This window comes from Styela clava, unplaced genomic scaffold, assembly GCF_964204865.1.
Source record: "Styela clava unplaced genomic scaffold, kaStyClav1.hap1.2 HAP1_SCAFFOLD_235, whole genome shotgun sequence".
Classification (NCBI taxonomy): domain Eukaryota; kingdom Metazoa; phylum Chordata; class Ascidiacea; order Stolidobranchia; family Styelidae; genus Styela; species Styela clava.
Genome location: NW_027556572.1, coordinates 15,001 through 20,000, shown reverse-complemented (window position 1 = coordinate 20,000; position 5,000 = coordinate 15,001). Strand labels below are relative to the sequence as shown.

At 57.9% G+C, this 5,000-nt stretch overlaps 2 non-coding genes and 1 pseudogene across 2 annotated transcripts; all 3 read right to left on the bottom strand.

Moving 5' to 3' along the window:
- LOC144418978 (large subunit ribosomal RNA) overlaps positions 1-1,196 on the bottom strand; it is a 3,695-nt pseudogene extending 2,499 nt beyond the window's left edge.
- A 288-nt stretch (positions 1,197-1,484) lies between these two features.
- On the bottom strand, positions 1,485-1,638 carry LOC144418983 (5.8S ribosomal RNA). Its single transcript, XR_013473771.1, has one exon. It is a non-coding gene; the product is annotated as a 5.8S ribosomal RNA (ribosomal RNA).
- A 298-nt stretch (positions 1,639-1,936) lies between these two features.
- On the bottom strand, positions 1,937-3,746 carry LOC144418985 (small subunit ribosomal RNA). The gene has a single exon (XR_013473773.1). It is a non-coding gene; the product is annotated as a small subunit ribosomal RNA (ribosomal RNA).
- Between the last annotated feature and the right edge of the window lie 1,254 nt (positions 3,747-5,000).

Here is a 5,000-nt window from a genome sequence, read left to right as displayed (position 1 = left end):
AAAGCGCCAGCTATCCTGAGGGAAACTTCGGAAGGAACCAGCTACTAGATGGTTCGATTAGTCTTTCGCCCCTATACCCAAATAGGACGATCGATTTGCACGTCAGAATCGCTACGGTCCTCCACCAGAGTTTCCTCTGGCTTCGACCTTCCCAGGCATAGTTCACCATCTTTCGGGTCCCAACATGGACGCTCTTGCGCGACCGCCCCGGCAGAGCGGGTGCGATCGGCCGGTCGTGCGCCGGCGCCCGCACGGGGCTCCGGGTCCGACCTCGTTCGGCCAAAGGCCGCCTTCACTTTCATTTCGCCTGCGAGTCTCGAACCACTCGACGACTCGCGCTCATGTTAGACTCCTTGGTCCGTGTTTCAAGACGGGTCGGGAGGGTGGCCGACGTGGCCACGGACCCCGAGCGCGTCGACGGCGCGCCACCGAAGCGGCAGCCCGCCGAACACCGGCACTGCGTACAGTGCAGGCGAACGACAAGCCAGCCGAACGGCGACGGCCGCACACAGAGAGCGCGCGGCATCCTTTCCTCGATCCGCCGCCGGGCCGCACCGCCCGCGCGCTGTAACACCCCCGCCGGAGCGGAGGCCACCTTCGCGCGGGGACTTAGACCGACGGCAAACCGGTCGTGACCCGCGCCGGTCGCTAGTGCGCTGAGACGGTGCGCGAGCCGACTCGGCAGCGGCGCCTTAAGCGTCCGCGAACCGAGACGGCGCGCCCCCGCACCCAACTGAAAGCGAGCCGGCGACCTGACGGGCCCTCCCGTTTGCCTCTCAACGGTTTCACGTACTCTTGAACTCTCTCTTCAAAGTGCTTTTCAACTTTCCCTCACGGTACTTGTCCGCTATCGGTCTCGCGACCGTATTTAGTCTTAGGTGGAGTTTACCACCCGCTTTGGGCTGCATTCCCAAACAACCCGACTCCGAGAAGACCCGAAGCGGCCAAGGCAAGCGCCCCTATGGGCCTAACACCCGCCGTGGGACGAGGCCTCGATCAGAAGGACACCGGCGCTCGCCGTCAGCCGCACTGGGACTTCCGTACGTCACAACTCGGCGCGCTCGAAAAGCGCGCAGATTCGACGCTGGACTCTTCCCGGTTCACTCGCCGTTACTCAGGGAATCCCTGTTGGTTTCTTTTCCTCCGCTTAATAATATGCTTAAATTCAGCGGGTGCTCTCGCCTGAACTCAGGTCGTATGTGTCAAGCGGGCCGTTTCTTACACGGCCCGCTGGCATCGCAAGTCGTCGCCGCCGGCGCCGACCGAGCGCGTACCGTCGCCGCCTTGGCCCACGGTCGGTCTTGATCTCGTGACCGGACCGACCGACCTGGACCCGCCCCTCGAACGTAGTTGAACACGTCGAGGGGCCGGCGGTGTACGGGACACGCGGTCGCGCCGAGAAAGCTCGGCGACCGCTTCAACTTGGGGCGACGCCCGGCCGTCTTCGCAGAGGCCAGGCGACGGCCCTCGGGTGAGGACGAACGCGACCCTGAGGCAGACGCGGTCCCGGGATTGACCCGAGACCGCAATTCGCGTTCAGAAGGTCGACGTTCAATGTGTTCTGCAATTCACATTACTTCTCGCACTTGGCTGCGTCCTTCATCGACTCGCGAGCCGAGTGATCCACCGTTAAGAGTCGTCCTCGACGTTTCGCCCGGCGCCGAAGCGCGCGGACGTCACACTGTGGGATCGACCACAAAACCACCACCGACAACAACTGCACAAAAACACCAACAAACGGCGCCGAGCGACCGCCGGGCTGGGCCGGCGGCACATCGAGCGCGGTGCCCAGAAGCCACCATCGCACTCGGCTGCCTTGCTATGCCAACGTGTTACGCGTGTCGCACGGGGCGGAACCCCGATTGACGGCCGCCCTCTCGGCGGCACCCAAAGACAATTCAGTGCGCGGTCGGCCGGGGCCTACCACCACCTTCGGTAATGATCCTTCCGCAGGTTCACCTACGGAAACCTTGTTACGACTTTTACTTCCTCTAAATGATCAAGTTTGATCGTCTTCTCGACACGCCGACGCGGCCGTTGCCAGCCGCGACGGGGCCGATCCAAGGATCTCACTAAACCATTCAATCGGTAGTAGCGACGGGCGGTGTGTACAAAGGGCAGGGACGTAATCAACGCAAGTTGATGACTTGCGCTTACTGGGAATTCCTCGTTCAAGGGAAACAATTGCAAGTCCCTATCCCAATCACGAATGAGGTTCAACGGGTTACCCGGACCTTTCGGCCTAGGTTAGACACTCGCTGCTTCACTCAGTGTAGCGCGCGTGCGGCCCCGGACATCTAAGGGCATCACAGACCTGTTATTGCTCAATCTCGTGTGGCTAAACGCCACTAGTCCCTCTAAGAAGTTAGACGCCGACCGAGAAGGTCGCGTAACTATTTAGCATGCCAGAGTCTCGTTCGTTATCGGAATTAACCAGACAAATCGCTCCACCAACTAAGAACGGCCATGCACCACCACCCACAGAATCAAGAAAGAGCTCTCAATCTGTCAATCCTACCTGTGTCCGGGCCGGGTGAGTTTCCCCGTGTTGAGTCAAATTAAGCCGCAGGCTCCACTCCTGGTGGTGCCCTTCCGTCAATTCCTTTAAGTTTCAGCTTTGCAACCATACTTCCCCCGGAACCCAAAGACTTTGGTTTCCCGGAAGCTGCCGGAAAGGTCGTCATGGTAACGCCTCCCGATCGCTAGTTGGCATCGTTTATAGTCAGAACTAGGACGGTATCTGATCGTCTTCGAACCTCTGACTTTCGCTCTTGATTAAAGAAAACATTCTTGGCGAATGCTTTCGCAGTAGTTCGTCTTCCGCCGATCCAAGAATTTCACCTCTAACGGCAGAGTACGGACGCCCCCGTCTGTCCCTCTTAATCATTACCTCGTGCTCCGAAAACCAACAAAATAGAACCGAGGTCCTATTCCATTATTCCATGCAACACTATGCAGGCGAACAGCCTGCTTTGAACACTCTAATTTTTTCAAAGTAAACTTATCGGCCACCGCCGACACTCAGTCAAGAGCACCGACGGAGAACCGAAGGTGAGGCGAACGCAACCAGTGACACGCCTTGCGACGGACCGGCGGCGCTCGCCCAAAATCCAACTACGAGCTTTTCAACCGCAACAACTTTAGCATACACTGTTGGAGCTGGAATTACCGCGGCTGCTGGCACCAGACTTGCCCTCCAATGGATACTCGTTAAGAGTTTTAGGATGTACTCATTCCAATTACAGGGCCTCGTTAGAGTCCTGTATTGTTATTTTTCGTCACTACCTCCCCGTGTCGGGAATGGGTAATTTGCGCGCCTGCTGCCTTCCTTGGATGTGGTAGCCGTTTCTCAGGCTCCCTCTCCGGAATCGAACCCTGATTCCCCGTTACCCGTTATCACAAAGGTAGGCACGTAGCGTACCTTCGACAGTTGATAGGGCAGACACTTGAATGATACGTCGTCGGTGCAGAGACCGTACGATCCGCGTGGTTATCCAGAGTCATCAAACGTCACAGGACGAACCCGGTCGGTTTTGATCTGATAAAAGCGCGCCTCCCGAAGTCGGCGCTTAATGCATGTATTAGCTCTAGAATTACCACAGTTATCCACTTCGCTTACGAGACCAAATAAACCAAGACTGATTTAATGAGCCATTCGCAGTTTCGCTTTACGAGAACTCGTACTTGCACCTGCATGGCTTAATCTTTGAGACAAGCATATCACTACTGGCAGGATCAACCAGATAGCTGCGACAGCTGCGCTCGGCCCTTGCTGGGCCGCCCGGCGCGTGCTCGTCGCATTCGTTTAAGACCGAGGCGATCGCCTGCGGCCGTACTCAGCTTCGACAGTCGCTGGCCGCGACGTCCACGCCCTCGCCGGCAGTGCCAGGCGGAGCGATTTGCGTTTTTTCTTTGCTCGCCCTCTCTCGGGCTCGATCCATTCAGTTTCGCACAAACAAGAGCTCTGCCGGCCGCCTGCAGCGGTGCCTAAAACCCGGGCATAACAATGCGACCGTTCTGCTTGGCCGACAAGCGCTCAAGCCAGACGCTCGATCGAACGCCCCCTACATATTAGTCGAGACAACGGCTCGCTCATTAGCATCGCGTTTGTACTTTAACTTTTTTTGGCTCGGCTTCTTTCGACGCCGATGCCGGCGACGCAGCACTCTCTCGCCCGCCAGCCACCGAGAAAAGGGTGCGCTCCGCCCGGCCCCGCACCGCTCTTTCTTGGCTCATTCGAAATTACTGTCTTTCGCTCTGACATGCCTTACCTAGGGTTAGGTTAGTATGCTTGCACGTTTGTACTTTAACTTTTTTCGGCTCGGCTTCTTTCGACGCCGATGCCGGCGACGCAGCACTCTCTCGCCCGCCAGCCACCGAGAAAAGGGTGCGCTCCGCCCGGCCCCGCACCGCTCTTTCTTGGCTCATTCGAAATTACTGTCTTTCGCTCTGACATGCCTTACCTAGGGTTAGGTTAGTATGCTTGCACGTTTGTACTTTAACTTTTTTCGGCTCGGCTTCTTTCGACGCCGATGCCGGCGACGCAGCACTCTCTCGCCCGCCAGCCACCGAGAAAAGGGTGCGCTCCGACCGGCCCCGCACCGCTCTTTCTTGGCTCATTCGAAATTACTGTCTTTCGCTCTGACATGCCTTACCTAGGGTTAGGCTAGTATGCTTGCACGTTTGTACTTTAACTTTTTCCGGCTCGGCTTCTTTCGACGCCGATGCCGGCGACGCAGCACTCTCTCGCCCGCCAGCCACCGAGAAAAGGGTGCGCTCCGACCGGCCCCGCACCGCTCTTTCTTGGCTCATTCGAAATTACTGTCTTTCGCTCTGACATGCCTTACCTAGGGTTAGGTTAGTATGCTTGCACGTTTGTACTTTAACTTTTTTCGGCTCGGCTTCTTTCGACGCCGATGCCGGCGACGCAGCACTCTCTCGCCCGCCAGCCACCGAGAAAAGGGTGCGCTCCGACCGGCCCCGCACCGCTCTTTCTTGGC